We start from the raw sequence: 18,448 nt of genomic DNA on the forward strand, positions 1-18,448 counted from the left end.
ACAGCAGGGGCCGCACCAGATAAATACAAGACAAAAAAAATTCTGGAAATACTAAGCACGTCAGGTAACACTGCGCTTTTCAGAGGAAATTTACTGGCCAAATATTTGCAGACACCCTATGAAATCTTTCTATGTATTGGCAAATAAAATCAAACAATATTATCTCTAGTTTAGTAGCTGAGAAGAGTGATGTGGGGCTACTTCAATAGCAGCTTGCAGACTAATTTTAGCCCTTTAGATTTACATTCTCTTCACTTTTGTTTATTCATTCTTGTTCAGCCTTGGCCAAAACATGAACACGATCATATTTCCTTTATTTATATAACACCTAAATGAACCTGCTCTCCTATTTTGCATCTGTAGTATTGTCCTTACGGAAAATATTTTGCTTTTAGTTTCTTCAGGGAATCATGTCTGTGCATGTATGACTCTGAGTGTTTTTGGTTTGGTTGTATCTGACACTTACTTTTGATTAAGGTGCAATTGGTTTCGGTTATATTGTCTGAATGAAGGTAACTAGCAAAACAACCATAAGGAGAAACACCTGTTATGCAGCGTATAGTTAGCGACTGGAATTCACTGGTGTAGGTTGGGAGAGGTAGTGGGGACGGTGAAGGCAAACTCAGTTATAGTTTTCAAAAGGGAAATAGGTAAGTTCTCATGCAGGGAGAGAACAGGGGATAGAGACAAGCTAGATTACTCGAGCACATTGCTGGAGTGGACTAAAAGCACTTCTTCCTCCACGGTGTAGGTGTTGTTGATCTCTGTTTATGTCACCCCTATTATTAAAAGGAATTGGTACGGCAGACCCCAGGAGACACCAGTAAGATAAGCAGATTCCTAATTAAGTAGAATGTGGATGTGTCCTCGAGGCGTTCTATTTGTACCACAGCGTGCTTTTAGTGACTTTGCACAGCAGCTGAAAATATTCTGATGGCAATAATAATGCTGGTATTTTCACAGGCATTATCCAGAATATGCTCATTTAATTTTGATCCCATGTTAAAATATATGCTTTCAACTATGCAAAACTCCTATTATCTCTAGCTTAAGTTACTCTTCACAATGACTTCTTTGACTAATATTCCTCATTTTGATTCATTACCAAATGTTGTATAATACTCCAGTCAAGCACCTTATAAGATTTTGCAAATTTAAAGGCACTTAATCATATTTAATCATCCTATTGTGCCATCATTCATGAAATACAATTGAAAACATGACATGTTGCTATTCAACTGTTTTGTAGAATGTAAGCAATTATTGATGAACCTTGGTGATGCCACCTGTACTTTAATAATAGAAGACACTGCATGCATTTAATGTCAACCAAAGTGAAATATGAATCTGTAGTTGTCTACAGATGCGGGTATGCAAATGGGTTGATGCACTTTCACCATCAGGAGAAAGTCTGCAGATGATGGAAATCTAAGCAGCACACAAAATGCTGGAGGAACTCAGCAGGTCAGGCAGCATCTGAGGAAAAAGTACAGTCGACGTTTCAGGCTGAGACCCTTCAGCAGGATTGGAGAAAAAAAGATGAGGAGTCAGAGTTAGACTGTGGGCGGGGGGGAGGTAGAAACACAGGCAGATTGATGAAACTGGGAGGGGGAGGGGTGAAGTAAAGAGCTGGGAAGTTGATTGGTGAGAGAGATACAGGGCTGGAGAAGGAGAGGACAGAAAGACATGGAAGAATGAAAAAGGGGAGGAGCATCAGAGGGAGGCAATGAGCAGGCAAGTAGATAACATGAGAGAGGGAAAAGGGGTGGGGATTAGAGAAGGGTGGGGCCATTACGGGAATGGGTGGCCACTGGGAGATCCTGTTTTTCTGGTGATGGAGTGTCAGTGCTTGGCAAAGCAGTCTCCCAATCTATGTCCTGACCATTCTAATTCTACTTCCCATTCCCACTTCGACATGTCCATCCATGGCCTCCTCTACTGTTGTGATGCAGCCACACTCAGTTTAGAGGAGCAACACCTTATATTCCGTCTGGGTAGCCTCCAACCTGATGGCATGAACATCGATGCTCCCACCTTCTCTATTCCCCATCCCCTTTTCCCGCTCTCACCTTATCTCCTTGCCTTCCCATCATCTCCCTCTGGTGCTTCTCCCCCCTTTTCTCTCTTCCATGGCTTCTGTCCTCTCCTATTAGCTTTCCCCTTCTCCAGCCCTGTATCTCTCTCAGCAATCAATTTCCCAGTTCGTTACTTCACCCCTCCCCCTCCCAGTTTCACCTTTCACCTTGTGCTTCTCCCTCCCCTCCCCCACTTTCCAGCTCTGCCTCCTCATCCTTTTTTCCTCTGGTTCTGCTGAAGGGTCTCAGCCCGAGATGTTGACTGTACTCTTTTCCATAGATGCCGCCTGGCCTGCTGAATTCCTCCAGTATCTTGTGTTGATGCACTTTCATGTAGCTTGAGTTAGTTGCAAATACTCTGAATTAAATATTCCCATTGAAAAACCCAGTGCCAGCATCGGGTGTCAGAATGAAGCAAATGACCAATTGGCATATACTGTGGATTGGGTCATCTGTTAATTGGGACAGCCATTTATTTGGGACAACCCTTAAAGAACAAAAACTAAACTGAGAAAATAGCAGGGATTCCTTTTGTTTATTTTGGACACCATGCTGCTTAATTGGGGCGGGAGACAATTGCCGAACAGTTTCTGACTAGCGTCAGTCGTGAGCATTGCATGGCCATTCTGCTTAGAACGATCAGATTTTACATAATGTCAGTTACACGTGCTTGTGTTCAGAAAGCAGCGATGCTTATCACTAATAATTGGAAAGAAATAAGCAGTAAGGCATTTAGGAAATGTTTTGCTCACTGCCGTTTCAAGCATTCATGCTTGGAGATGCCAGAAATGGGCTTGAGTGAAAATGAAATGATTTCAATACTGCATCAAGTTATTAATTACAAAGAATTTGACTGTATCAACAACCATCTTGTTACAAGGAAAATGAAGATTTGGAGGGTGTAACTGTAAAGGGGTGTAGCGTTGAATGAAGGCAGTCCATGATCTGCACTCGGTGTCTGCCAATTTTGTTCATTTACAGTCAAGCAAAAGAACACAGATGAATTCCTCTGTCAGTAACTATTAGGAGTTCTATAGTTCTGTAGAGGTATTGGTAGTGTTCGAATATTTTCTGTATTTCCCCTGAATATATAAATTATTACTCAGTTGAACAATAGTTTGTCTTTTTTATACCTTTTAACTATTTTCACGAAGCTTCTGCTAATTGGAGCAGCTGCTTAATTGGGCCAAAATGTACTGGTCCAATGTGTCCCAATTAACTGCAATCCACTGTACATATTTTGAGTACCTTTGGGGGGAAAAATGAAGAATAATAGGACATACAAAGGGATCTTGAGTGAGTGGGCTAAGGAATGGCAAATGGAGTTTAATTCAATTAAGTGCAAAGTGCCCTAAAAGTGGCATTGCAGGTAGACATGCTGTTAAAGAAAACTTTTGGCACACTGGCTTGCATCGTTCAAGGCACTGAGTTTAGAAGTTGGGATGTTACAGTGCAGAGGAAATATGCCATTAAGCTGGAAAGAGAGTGGATGAAATTTAGAAGAACATTGCCAGGGCTTGAGAAACTGAGATATGGAGAGAAGTTCAGCCAGCAGGGACCAGTTGAGCCAGTTGAGATGTATTAAATTATGAGGGGCATAGATTGCATAAATGAGCACATCCTTTTTTGCAAAGGGGAGTCAAGAATGAGAGGACTTAAGTTTAAGTGATAGGAGACCATTAAACATAGGAGCAGAATTAGGCCATCTGGTCCGTCAAGTATGCTCCACTAACGGTTGACTTATTTTCCCTCTCAACCTCATTCTCCCACCTTTTCCCCCACTACAGAAACATCCTCTCTACATCCACTCAAAGTATCTTCAATATTCAGTAGGTTTCCATGAGATCCCCTCTTTCTTCTAAACTCCAGTGATTACAGGCAAAAGCTATCAAACCTTTTCATTCCCAGGGTCATTTTCATAAGCCTCCTCTGGTCCCTCTCCCATTCCAACACATTAATTCTTAGATATGGAGCTGAAAACTGTTCACAGTACTCCAGATGTGGCCTGACCAATGCCTTTTGGAGCTTCAGCATTACATCCTTGCTTTTATATTCTAGTCCTCTCGACACTAATGCTAACATTGCATTTGTCTTCCTTATTACCAACTAAACCAGCAAGTTATCCTTTAAGGGATCCTGCACTAGGACTCCCAAAGTCCCTTTGCACGTCCAATTTCTGAATTCGCTCACCATTTAGAAAACAGCCTGTGTCATGGTCCCGTCTGGCAATTCCCCATCTTGCTATTACCTCCTTAATTGGGCCTTAATCTCCTCATCTGATTTCCAATCATTCCCGGTTCCACTAATTACAGCACACCTGGTTCCCATTAGCGAACATAGGATAAAACTCGGGCAGCACAGCCATGCTTTGCCAGTTTGTTGGTTGACTTTAGTGTGAGTAAACTTTGTTTCTTGATTCCTTGTGTCTGTCAGTTCTAAGCTCGGCATCATTGCCTGGATACTCTATGTAAACATTGTCTCCATGTAAAGACTCTCCTGGATACTGGTTCCCTGTTCGTGATGGTGCTAACGCCTCACGACTCTGCCTCTGCGCCTCAGCCTCATCCTTGCAACAGCCTGTGCCTTTATTCCTTCTACCAAAGTGGGTGAGTCCAGAACCAGAGGCCACAGTTTAAGAATAAGGGGTAGGCCATCTAGAATGGAGTTGAGGAAAAACTTTTTCACCCAGAGAGTAGTGGATATGTGGAATGCTCTGCCCCAGAAGGCAGTGGAGGCCAAGTCTCTGGATGCTTTCAAGAAAGAGATGAATAGAGCTCTTAAAGATAGGGGAATCAAAGGTTATGGGGATAAGGCAGGAACTGGATACTGATTGTGGATGATCAGCCATGATCACAGTGAATAGTGGTGCTGGCTTGAAGGGCTGAATGGCCTACTCCTGCACCTAATGTCTATAAGGTGCATGACCATACACTTCTGTACCCTGCACCTCATTGAGGGATTTAAATAGAAAGCTCTGGGGAAACCTTTTCAACCAAAGTGTGGTAATTATATGCAGTCAGGTGCCAGAGGAAGTGGTTGAGGTAGATAAATTGATAACATTAAAGTTACTTAGACAAGTGCATAGAATAGAAAGATCTGGAAGGATATGGGTCAAATGGACTAGCTTACATGGGAATCTTGGTACAAGACTACTGAAATGGATAATAATGGTATGGTTTTCTACTTCACGTTGTCATGTAGATGCTACATATGGGTTTGTCAGGTCACAGGAATGCTGAAAACTGGATGGTTGTGGATCACATGGAGTGCAAATGGTGAGAGCCTTGCTATGAATGTTATGAGATCCACCCAAGCCTGGGTGGACCAGAATCTGAAGCATCCATTAAGCCACCGTGCTATTCTGTCACCATGTAGGTTGTATTGCACTGAAGCAAATCCCTGAGAAGAACATTATAAAGTTGGTGGTTCCTCAGTGATTCAGATTTAAGTCTCACTGGGACACTGTGCACACATTGAAACTCAAAAATGAGGAGGTGCAAGTAGTCATTCAGAATTGTATCTACTACACACCCAAGAAGAATGTTAGGACTGTTGTAAATATACCAACCCCACCTCACCGTGTTTAAAAAGCTTGGGACAGAGAAAACATTTAACCTGATATGAGTAGTAGGAAAAGTGCTCCCTCATTTATAATACCTTATTTAAGACATGCTAACAGCGTACTCAGAAAATAAGAATAGGACCAGGCAGAGTCAATGTGGATTTGAGAAAAATTTCTCAAAGTCTTTTGGAACTTCTTTTGAGATTGTAACAAGCTAGTTGTCAATCATTGAAAAGTGATACATAAGATACCACTAAACAAAATTAGCACCCAGTTTTGGCATTGACTGAAAACCGATAGCAGACACAAAGTTTTTGAGTTTGTTTGCTCTAACTTGCGAGGTACCACAGGAATCAGTGAGCCCCAGAATGCTTACAATCTATTTCAATGATTTAAATAAAGTGATCTTGGGTAAGAGTGACCATAATATGGTGGAATTCTTCATTAAGATGGAGAGTGACATAGTTAATTCAGAAACAAAGGTTCTGAACTTAAAGAGGGGTAACTTTGAAGGTATGAGATGTGAATTAGCTAAGATAGACTGGCAAATGACACTTAAAGGATTGACGGTGGATATGCAATGGCAAGCATTTAAAGATTGCATGGATGAACTACAACAATTGTTCAACCCAGTTTGGCAAAAGAATAAATCAAGGAAGGTAGTGCACCCGTGGCTGACAAAAGAAATTAGGGATAGTATCAATTCCAAAGAAGAAGCATACAAATTAGCCAGAAAAAGTGGCTCACCTGAGGACTGGGAGAAATTCAGAGTTCAGCAGAGGAGGACAAAGGGCTTAATTAGGAAGGGGGAGAAAAAAAAGATTATGAGAGAAAACTGGCAGGGAACATAAAAACTGACTGTAAAAGCTTTTATAGATATGTAAAAAGGAAAAGACTGGTAAAGACAAATGTAGGTCCCCTACAGACAGAAACAGGTGAATTGATTATGGGGAGCAAGGACATGGCAGACCAATTGAATAATTACTTTGGTTCTGTCTTCACTAAGGAGGACATAAATAATCTTCCAGAAATAGTAGGGGACAGAGGGTCCAGTGAGATGGAGGAACTGAGCGAAATACATGTTAGTAGGGAAGTGGTGTTAGGTAAATTGAAGGGATTAAAGGCAGATAAATCCCCAGGGCCAGATGGTCTGCATCCCAGAGTGCTTAAGGAAGTAGCCTAAGAAATAGTGGATGCATTAGTGATAATTTTTCAAAACTCGTTAGATTCTGGACTAGTTCCTGAGGATTGGAGGGTGGCTAATGTAACCCCACTTTTTAAAAAAGGAGGGAGAGAGAAACCGGGGAATTATAGACCGGTTAGCCTAACGTCGGTGGTGGGGAAACTGCTGGAGTCAGTTATCAAAGATGTGATAACAGCACATTTGGAAAGCGGTGAAATCATCGGACAAAGTCAGCATGGATTTGTGAAAGGAAAATCATGTCTGACGAATCTCATAGAATTTTTTGAGGATGTAACTAGTAGAGTGGATAGGGGAGAACCAGTGGATGTGGTATATTTCGATTTTCAAAAGGCTTTTGACAAGGTCCCACACAGGAGATTAGTGTGCAAACTTAAAGCACACGGTATTAGGGGTAAGGTATTGATGTGGATAGAGAATTGGTTAGCAGACAGGAAGCAAAGAGTGGGAATAAATGGGACCTTTTCAGAATGGCAGGCAGTGACTAGTGGGGTACCGCAAGGCTCAGTGCTGGGACCCCAGTTGTTTACAATATATATTAATGACTTGGATGAGGGAATTAAATGCAGCATCTCCAAGTTTGCGGATGACACGAAGCTGGGCGGCAGTGTTAGCTGTGAGGAGGATGCTAGGAGGATGCAGGATGACTTGGATAGGTTGGGTGAGTGGGCAAATTCATGGCAGATGCAATTTAATGTGGATAAATGTGAAGTTACCCACTTTGGTGGCAAAAGTAGGAAAACAGATTATTATCTGAATGGTGGCCGATTAGGAAAAGGGGAGGTGCAACGAGACCTGGGTGTCATTATACACCAGTCATTGAAAGTGGGCATGCAGGTACAGCAGGCGGTGAAAAAGGCGAATGGTATGCTGGCATTTATAGTGAGAGGATTCGAGTACAGGAGCAGGGAGGTACTACTGCAGTTGTACAAGGCCTTGGTGAGACCACACCTGGAGTATTGTGTGCAGTTTTGGTCCCCTAATCTGAGGAAAGACATCCTTGCCATAGAGGGAGTACAAAGAAGGTTCACCAGATTGATTCCTGGGATGGCAGGACTTTCATATGAAGAAAGACTGGATGAACTAGGCTTGTACTCGTTGAAATTTAGAAGATTGAGGGGGGATCTGATTGAAACGTATAAAATCCTAAAGTGATTGGACAGGCTAGATGCAGGAAGATTGTTCCCGATGTTGGGGAAGTCCAGAACAAGGGGTCACGGTTTGAGGATAAAGGCGAAGCCTTTTAGGACTGAGATTAGGAAAAACTTCTTCACACAGAGAGTGGTGAATCTGTGGAATTCTCTGCCACAGGATACAGTTGAGGCCAGTTAATTGGCTATATTTAAGAGGGAGTTAGATATGGCCCTCGTGGCTAGGGGGATCAGAGGGTATGGAGGGAAGGCTGGTGCAGGGTTCTGAGTTGGATGATCAGCCATGATCATAATAAATGGCGGTGCAGGCTCAAAGGGCCGAATGGCCTACTCCTGCACCTATTTTCTATGTTTCTATGTAATTTGACTTCAGTTTGTTGAAGGTAGAAAGGTAGGCGGAGTTAGATGTAAAAAGGATGCTGGGAGGCTTTGGGGGATATAGGTAGATGAACTGAATGGGCAAGGACATTGCTGATGGAATATTATGTGGAAAGTTCTTTTTCACCACTGTACTGCACTTCACATCAAACAAGCTTCCTAATGGAATTAATTAAATTAGCAGGTCAACTGGTTTAATCTAAACTGCCTTCACTCTGCAGCCAGTATCACCACAACATCACTTATCAAAGCAGGACCCATATAGACAGTGGTTCTGTATGTGTCTGAAGGCCAAGCTCCAGGTCATTAATAACTTGTCGCTAAGGCAACATGAGAGACTGCAGCTTACATTTAATGCACACAAAACAAAGGTCCTCTTTCAAGATGCTCTACTGTACAAACTGCATCAAAACTGCAATGTAAAAAGTCTACATCCTCTCCAGATCTCCAAAGATCAAATGATGGGCAGTAAGTCTGGTCAGAATGTGGTGAGAGAAATAAAAAAGTAATAATGATAAGAGTTAGAAAGCTTGGTGATTATCTAAAGAAAATATCAGAGGACAGTGACAGTAGGAAAGAATAATGTGTTGTGTTTAATGGAGTTCGGGTGGGAGTCTGGAATGAAGACTGAGTATAAACAGATGCACAAAGATGCAATCTTAATAATCTACCAAAGTAGAGATCATTGTGGAGTTCAAATAATCTAGAATTTTTTTTAAAAAAACCCAATGTAACTACAGTCTTAATTTACAAATCATTATTAGCTTGGTGCTCCCGGTGTGGCCTCCTGTATATCGGTGAGACCCAATGCAGACTGGGAGACCGCTGAGCACCTACCCTCCACCTGCCAGAAAAAGTGGGATCTCCAAGTGGCCACCCATTTTATTTCCACTGACAATTCCCATTCCAAAATGTCAATACATGGTCTCTACTGTCATAATGTGGCCACACTCAGGTTGGAGGAGCAACACCTTGTATTTCATCTGGGAAGCCTCCAACCTGATGTAATGAACATCGATTTCTTGAACTTCCTGTAATTCCACCGACCCCCACTTCCCATTCCCATCCAATTTCCCTCTCTCACCTTATCTCCTTACCTGCCTATCACCTCCCTCTGGTTCTCCTCCCCCTTCTCATTCTTCCTTGGCCTTCTGTCCTTCCATTTCAGATTTCCCCTTCTCCAGTCCTGTATCTCTTTCACCAATCAACTTCCCAGCTCTTTACTTCACCTATCCCTCTTTCCAGTTTCATAGAAACATAGAAAATAGGTGCAGGAGTAGGCCATTCGGCCCTTCGAGCCTGCACCGCCATTTATTATGATCATGGCTGATCATCCAACTCAGAACACCGCCCCAGCCTTCCCTCCATACCCCCTGACCCCCGTAGCCACAAGGGCCATATCTAACTCCCTCTTAAATATAGCCAATGAACTGGCCTCAACTGTTTCCTGTGGCAGAGAATTCCACAGATTCACCACTCTCTGTATGAAGAAGTTTTTCCTAATCTCGGTCCTAAAAGGCTTCCCCTCTATCCTCAAACTGTGACCCCTCGTTCTGGACTTCCTCAACATCGGGAACAATCTTCCTGCATCTAGCCTGTCCAATCCCTTTAGGATCTTATACGTTTCAATCAGATCCCCCCTCAATCTTCTAAATTCCAACGAGTACAAGCCCAGTTCATCCAGTCTTTCTTCATATGAAAGTCCTGCCATCCCAGGAATCAATCTGGTGAACCTTCTCTGTACTCCCTCTATGGCAAGGATGTCTTTACTCAGATTAGTTAAAGATTTCACCTTTAACCTTGTGGTTCTTCCTCCCCTTCTCCCCCCCTCCCCCCCCCCCCACTTTCTTACTCTGACTCCTCATCATCCTTTTTCCAGTCCTGATGAAGGGTCTCAGCCTGAAATGTCGACTCTACTCTTTTCCATAGATGATTCCTGGCCTACTGAGTTTCTCCAGCATTTTGGGTGTGTTGCTTGGATTTCCAGCATCTGCAGATTTTCTCTTCTTTACTATTAGCCTTTTGTTAAGTTTTACCTAAGTAGTTTGGTGTACAGGTATACAATATTTGACAGTTATCAAGCAATATGTGACTGTTGAAACAATATTTACAGAGCATGTCCTGAACCCAAATGCTCTGGAGGTCAATCTGAAGAAATGACGGATGGAATCATCAATGACTGAACTGAATACTGCAGTGAGATCAAGTCAAGTTCGTGATGAAGAATTTACTGAACAAAGAGACCAAGAATCAGTACATTTGTTGTTAATTGAAGTTACAATTCAAATTGATGTAAACTGTTAACTGGTTGTATAATTTTATGCATGTAAATATTTGATGTTTTGTAAGACTTTATTATCCTTTTTCAAGAGGAGGCAATGTGGTGTAAATAAATTTCATTTACAGTACCTTTCAGAACTGAATGTACAATTATTATGACACAATGTTGTACAAGTCACAATCATTGGTTGAGATGTGTTGCATTTGATAAAAAATGTTTTGTTAATAGCTTTAGCTCTGTTATTTCCTATATAGAACAGAAACACAAAACTGTTCCTACACAATATGTAGATGAAATGAATATGATTTTATTGTGATATTTCCTGTTAACCAAAGGATGTGTTGGCACAGAGTAGGTAGAGATCAAGAGTACCTATTTCTATTATAATCCCTAATTTGTAAATTACATTGAATAATGTTAATTTTTTTAAATAAAGTACTGTTTTAAACCACAGTGGCAGAATTTCCAACAATTAGCTCTGATACGTCAAGTGATGATTATTGGGAAATCAGCCAGCACTTTGCTCTGCTGGCTCCACATTGGGACCATTTCATTTTTCCAGCACCATCACAAATTTGTACCTGTTCATACAAATTTCTTGGGAGTTACATAATTTATTGAAACATATTCCCAACCCTTTTTTTAAACAGAAAATTTGCTTCTTTTCCTATTGTTAACACTATAAGATAACACCACAACATTTGTTTTGTGGCAGTCTTTATTTGAAAATCATTTCATATAACAAGCAATGTATTTCTCTCTAGAAATACCTCTTTGGTTTTGTTTTTGAAACAGGAAGAGCCAGGGAAGAATGCCATACTATCAGACAAAACTAGAATCAAACAAAAAATGTTAGGAGAGGTACCCTTAACTCCAGGTAGCTCAGAAACATTGCATGAAGACATACTGGATGACCAAATATCTCATCACGGAAAGATCCCACATCTCAATCTGCCCAGCAGAGACGTCGCACCTCCAACGGTGAGTAAGCTCATAGCTAACCTTTACTTGTTTTTCCCAGTGAAACATTCCAACAATAAATAATAAATAGATCCAAGCATGTCTTTTAATCTGCTAAGTACAGGTCTTATAAGCAGGTCAAGGAAATATTACTCGCTATATTTCATCCTCATCCTGGAACAACAGAACAGGATGTTCAGGCAATAAAACCGAAAAGATTTGCAGCACCTCAGTGATTCAGTCACATGGCCCAGCATCAGTAATGTTGTTTGATTTGTTACTGCCAATCTACAGCTACAGATCTGGTACCAGATCTTAAGAGCTAATTTTATTAGAGCTGGATATCTGGCAAAAGTGGAATGGCCAATCCTACATTACAGACACTTGAGGTCACATTCTCAATCAGGAAAATGTATTGTCTATCCTGATAGAAGAAAAATGTACAGAAAAACAAAAGCATTATGGTTGACAAAGAATATAGAGAGGCAAATCTAAAGAAAGTAGAAAATATTCTACTTAGCTAAGGTTGTTATTTTACATGAGAACAGGCAAATACTATTTCCAATCAAAGCAAATGGTAAACAGCTGTAAGAATACCTGTATAATGTAAGGAAAGCAATGCACAGCTTTGACGGTAATGGCAAAAGAAAAGTTCAGCCACGTCGCAAATTAAGAGACCATTAAAAGCACAATAAATTTATTGCATTAGACTAAAACCAAATGCATTTTCAGCTTGAGATAATCCAGACAAACTGGGAAATCCAGTCACATAACGTAACTAGGATCAAAGGACTGTGGTCATACAGTATATGTCTGTACAGTAGACTTGAACTGAATGTCATGTTGCAACAGAGCTGCTAAAATCTGCTTTCTATCAAGCAATAACCTGATAAATGATATTTTCATGGCCATGTTTTTCTATTGCACAACATTATTAATATTATAACAGGTAATGTTATTGCCTTAGCTTGATATAGTAAGGTTAAAAATTGGTGCAGCTCTGATTCAGGAATTAACAGTATTCAAGCGGAAGAGGTAACCTTCTAATGGTTAACTAGGCTTGAAGATGGTTTTCATATATTGGTTCAAAGGTTCATTCTATTGTCAAAGTATGCATGTATGATACAACTCTGATACTTGTCTTCTCCAGATAGCCATGAAATACAGAAAGACCATACATCAAGTCCCCAGCATGAAAAAGAAAAATAAATAAAACTCACAGACCCCCAAAATCCAGCACCCCTCCCCTGCAGAAAAAACACCAACAATAGCAACAAATCTCTACTCCTCTCCCTGCAGAAAAAAACAGCAACAATGACAATCCCTGACCCGCTCACCCACAGAAAAAGAAAGAGCAACAATACAATCCCTGACCCCCTCACCCGCAGATAAAAAGCTGTGAGTGAGGAAGCTTGCTTAGGTGGTTTGAAGGGCATAAATTGGAATGAGCAAACTATCAGTTTGACATTTATCTTTGGATGTGGCTCACCGAGATTGTGAGCTTTCATTTAGGCATTACATCAGGCATCTGGACTCACACCATGTCATCAATGTTAAACCTTGAAAGAACTCATCTAAAACCCAGAAACTTCAATTAACTTAACTGGCAATAGATCTTCCAGACTAATTCTGGAAGATTATGCAAAAAACTTTCAACTCAGCAGTTAAGAGGGAACATCCTGAAAGCAAAATTAGCTTTTTATAATGGATACTGCAGATGGCTTCTTGCTTATCACATGAGGAGCGACTGATAATTCTGGGCCTTTACTCACTGGAATTTAGAAGAATGAGCAGGGATCTCTCTGAAGCCTATCGAATGTTGAAAGGCCTAAAGTGGATGTGGAGAGGATAATTCCTATGGTGGGGAGGTCTAGGACCAGAGGACACAGCCTCAGAATGGAGGGACATCTATTTAGAATGGAGATGAGGAGGAATTTCTTCAGCCAGAGGGTGGTGAATCTGTGGATTTCATTGCCAAGGGCAGCTGTGGAGGCCAGGTCATTAAGGCAGAGGTTGGTAGGTTCTTGATTAGTTAAGGTGTGAAAGGTTACAGAGAGAAGGTAGGAGAATGGGGTCGAGAGGGAAATGGATCAGCCATGATGAAATGGCACAGACTTGATGGGCCAAATGGCCTAATTTTGCTCCTATGTCATATACTTAAACTATCATAATATGGAATAAGATTGATGGACTATCTGCTCTTTTCCTGACCATCACGTTTGATTGTCTTTAATAAGAAAGGATTTTATCATCACAGTAAGTGGCCTCCTTTCAAACTGCTGTGTTGTCTTATGCAAGCAAAAACTCTTCAAGTGTTGCTGTAAGGCTTCGTTTTAAGGCAGGCTACTGTGCCATCACTCTAACCAAAACGATGTGGTTTTGGGGCAATCAGGTTTAACCTCTGCATTCTTGGATTATGATAGTTTACTATTTATTTTAAAATTCATATCAGATACAATAATTTTTGTTACATTAGACTAAAAACAAATGCATTTTTGGTTTGAAATGTCCGGACTAGTCAGAGAACTCTATAGTCCAGCTACATAAAGCAACTAAGATCCAAAGGACTGTAATTGTATATGGTGTCTGTATGAATTTGCCTTGCAAAGTGGCTTAATCATGAACCTCATAAAGAAAAACAAAACTCCAAAGACAGCAAGGGAAGTCAGCAAGAGAAATAGCAACAAGAGCCTGCCAAATGGGCAATCTTAACCCCACCATCATTCAAGTTAGCACCTGCCTTAAACTACTGCAGATACTTTGGGACCTGCTTTGAATTCTAATTAGATGACTAGAACAGGAAACCACAATGTCACAGTTTACTGATAAGTCAGCTCAGCCATAAAGTTGCATGTGGGCTTGGAATGTCCAAAAAAAAAGCTTTTAAAAAAGACTTTTTATGTTTATCGTGCCAAAGAAAAAAGGTCCTTAAAAATAGTTTAGACATTTCCCCCAACACCACTGCCGCCCGTCTCCCACTCACCAGCTATCTGTCTTAGTGATACCACAGCAGGAAATGCATCTGCAATTAAAATCCAGGCCAATGAACTACCACATGTCAAGTCTTGGAACAGTATTACCAACATTAATGAGGCTCAGCAACTGTAAAGATAGCAAACTGTACAGAAAGTTAAAAACTCAGAAAATGAACAAAACCAAACCCTTATCTGACACCATATGGTCTTTGATAGTCCACAGAACCAGAATGTTCACAATACTGCCCTAAATAAGCTGTAAGTACAGAAAATCAAAAACATTTGAGCCGAATACTATTGGGAATAAAAAGCCAACAGAAAGAGCACTTCAGTTATGCAAACACAGTGCTATTTTGAAGCTGTGTAAATGAACAGAGAGCAGGTGATGGGAAGTGCTTTATATCTTTATTCCCCGCTTGCATTGATTCCTACTGTGAAAGTGCATCCCAAATGACGCTGTCTTTCCACTTGAAATATTAAGTGAATTTGTGTTTGACCACTTGGAATATAACAAAAATTATATTAAACAGCTGGTGTAGATACCAGACAGGCAGTCTGTTCAAGACAAGCATGAGAGCAGGGTACAAACACATTCATAGATCAAAGCAGAAGCTTCAACTTCAATATTTATAGCATAAGACCATAAGACTTAGGAGCAGAATAGGCTACTTAGCCCATCGAGTCTGCTCCGCCATTCCATCATGGCTGATTGATTATCCGTCTCAATTCTGTTTTCCTGCCTTCTCCCTGTAACCTTTGACACCCCGAAAAATCAAGAACCTATCAACCTTAAATATACTGTACACAATGACTTGACCAGCACAGACACCTATGGCGATTTTTTCCTTATCTCTGTTCTAAATGCATGTCCCTTAATTCCCCCCCCCATTCTTCTAAACTCCAGTGATTCATCAAATGCTCCTCATATGTTAACCCTTTCCTTCCTGGGATCATTCTTGTGAATGTCCTCTGGACTCTCTCAGTTACCAGTATATCATTTCTTAGGTAAGGAGCCCTAAACTGCTCGCAATACTCCAAGTGCAGTCTGACAAATGCCTTATAAAGCCTCAGCATTACAATCTTGCTTTTGCATTCTAGTCCTCTCGAAATGAATGCTAACATTGGATTTGCCTTCCTTACCACCGACTGAACTTTTAAGTTAACCATCAGGGAATCCTGCATAAGGATTCCCAAATCCCTCTGAACCTCTGATTTTTGAGTTTTCTCTCAACTTACAAAATAGTCCACACCTTTATTTTTTCACTTCCTTACAGTATAAGCACTAACCTACATTATATTGCTTATCTTTGCCCATTCCTCCAATTTGTCTTAAGTCCTTATGCAGATATCCTGCTTCCTCAACACTACCTGTCCCTCCACCTATCTTTGTATCATCTGCCAATTTGGCCACAAAGCCATCAATTCCTTCATCCAAATCACTGACATGCAACATGAAAAGAAGCGGCCCCAGGACCTACCTCTGAACCATACCACTAATCACCAGCAGCCAGACAGAAAAGGTCTCCTTTATTCTCACTCTTTGCCTCCTGCTAGTCAGCCAATTCACTGAATGTCCATCCGGCCTGTTACTTCCTCAAATAATTCAAACAGATTTGAAGGACAAAATTTCCCCTTTAGAAAACCATGCTGACTGTGGCCTATTTAATCATGTGCCTACAAGTACCCCGAAACCACATCCTTAATAATCGACTTCAACATCTTTCCAACCACTGAAATCAGGCTAACTGGCCTATGATTTTCTTTCTTCCTCCTCCCTCCCTTCTTAAAGAGTGGAGAGACATTTGCAATTTTCCAGTCATCAGGAACCATGCCAGAACCCAGTGATTCTTGAAAGATCATTACTATTGCCTCCACAATCTCTTCAGCTACCTCTTTCAGAACCAGGGGTATCTCAAGCGCCTTCTCCTTAGTAATAGCAATGTCCCCTGACAATGTCGCATTTCTGGCATTCTGCTAGTACCTTCCACAGTGAAGACTGACGCAAAATACTTCTTTGCCCCCATTCAGCAGGAAGATGATACAGTTTAACACGTGGATAAGGAGTTGGTGTAGGAGGGAAAGTGTCAGATTTTTGGATCATTGGGCACTCTTCCAGGGAACATGGGACCTGTACAGAAGAGATGGTTTATACCTGAACTGGAGGGGGACTAATATCCTAGTGGGTGGGGGGGCGGGGGGCAGGGAGGGGGAGGGGTTTCAACTAATGTTGCAGGGAGATGAGTGCCAGAACAGATAGTGGAGAGGCTGTGGAGACAAGATGTTGTTAAGACCTCTGACAAAGTCTAGAATCAAAAGATTGAGGATTCTGGGACTAACGTACTGAGTTGCGTACATTTCAAAGCAAGAGGTATTGCAGGAAAGGCAGATGAGTTTGGAGCATGGATCAGCTCAATTATGACATTGTAGCCTTTACTGAGACTTGGTTGCAGAAGGGGCAGGACCAGCAGCACATTATCCCGGGGTTCTGTTGTTTTAGACGTAACAGAGCAGGAAAGATTAAAGAGGAAAGAGTGGTACTACTCAGGGAAAATATCACAGCAGTGCTCAGTCAGGACATACTGGAGAACTCTGCTAGTGAGGTTTTATGAGCGGAACTGAAGAAAAAGAGAGGTATGGACACATTATTGGGGCTATATTATAGGCCATCTAATAGTCCACAGGATTTAGCAGAACAAATCTGTAGAGATATTGCAGACTGTTGCATGAAACATAAGATTGTTATAGATGGGCAGTTTTAACTTTCCACATATTGACTGGAACTCCCACACTGTAAAAGGACTAGATGGGATAGAGTTTGTCAAACGTGTTCAGGAAAGTTTACTTAATCAGTACATGGACGTCCCATAGAGAGAGTGTGCAACACTTGATCTCCTAATAGGGAATGAGACAGGGCAGGTGACAGAAATTTGTGTGGGGGAACACTTTGCATCTTGTTTCAAGGTAATTATGGAAAAGGATATGTCTGGTTCTAGGGTTGAGATTCTAAATTGGAGAAAGGTCAATTTTGATGGTATCAGAAAGGATCTGGCAAGTGTGGATTGGGACAGGCTGTTCACTGGCAAAGGTGTACTTGGTAAGTGGGAGACCAAAAGAGAAATTTTGAGAGTACAAAACTTGTATGTGTCTGTCAGAATAAAAGCCAAAGCTAACAGGTTTAGAGAACCTTGGCTCTCAAAAGATATTGAGGCCCTGGTTAAGAAAAAAAAGGAGGTGCATAGCAGGTTTGGGGAGGTAAGAACAAATAAGATACTTATGGAGTATAAGAAATGAAAGAGAACACTAAGAAAGAAATCCAGAGGGCTTAAAGAAGGTACGAGTTTGCCCTAGCAGACAAGGTGAGGGAGAATGCTAAGGGATTCTACAGATATGGTAAGAACAAAATGATTGCAAGGGACAAAATTGATGCTCTGGAACATCAGAATGGTAATCTGTGCACAGAGCCAAAAGAGATGGTGGAGGTCTTAACTGGATTTTTTTGCATCTGTATTTACTCGGGAGATGGGCACAGAGTCTATAGAAGTGAGGCAAAGCAGCAGCGATGTCATCGACCCAATACGGTTTACAGAGGAGGAAATGTTTGCTGTCTTGAGGCAAAATATGGTGAATAAATCCCCAAGGTCTGACAATGAGTTCCCTTGGACCCAGTGGGAGGCAAATGCAGAAATTTCCAGGGCCCTAGCAGAGATATTTATATCATCATTAGTGACAGGTAAGGTTCTGGAGGATTAGAGGATAGCTAATGTTGTTCCACTGTTTAAGAAAGGCTGTAAAAATAAGCCAGGAAATTACAAGCTGATGAGCCTGACATCAAGTGGTGCGAAAGTTATTGGAGGGTATCCCAAGG

At 41.2% G+C, this 18,448-nt stretch overlaps 2 protein-coding genes across 2 annotated transcripts in view; one reads left to right on the top strand and one right to left on the bottom strand.

The window, feature by feature from the left end:
- LOC140200457 (transcriptional activator protein Pur-alpha-like) overlaps positions 1-18,448 on the top strand; it is a 163,670-nt gene that overhangs the window by 136,181 nt on the left and 9,041 nt on the right. The window contains exon 3 of the transcript XR_011886631.1: positions 11,444-11,629. The gene's annotated coding sequence lies outside the window, so the exon portion shown is untranslated. The remainder of the gene's footprint in view (positions 1-11,443; positions 11,630-18,448) is intronic.
- Positions 1-18,448, bottom strand: part of LOC140200456 (uncharacterized) — a 42,973-nt gene that overhangs the window by 3,191 nt on the left and 21,334 nt on the right. The gene's annotated exons all lie outside the window — the stretch shown is intronic.

Source organism: Mobula birostris, chromosome 7 (genome assembly GCF_030028105.1).
Source record: "Mobula birostris isolate sMobBir1 chromosome 7, sMobBir1.hap1, whole genome shotgun sequence".
In the NCBI taxonomy this organism is placed as follows: Eukaryota; Metazoa; Chordata; class Chondrichthyes; order Myliobatiformes; family Myliobatidae; genus Mobula; species Mobula birostris.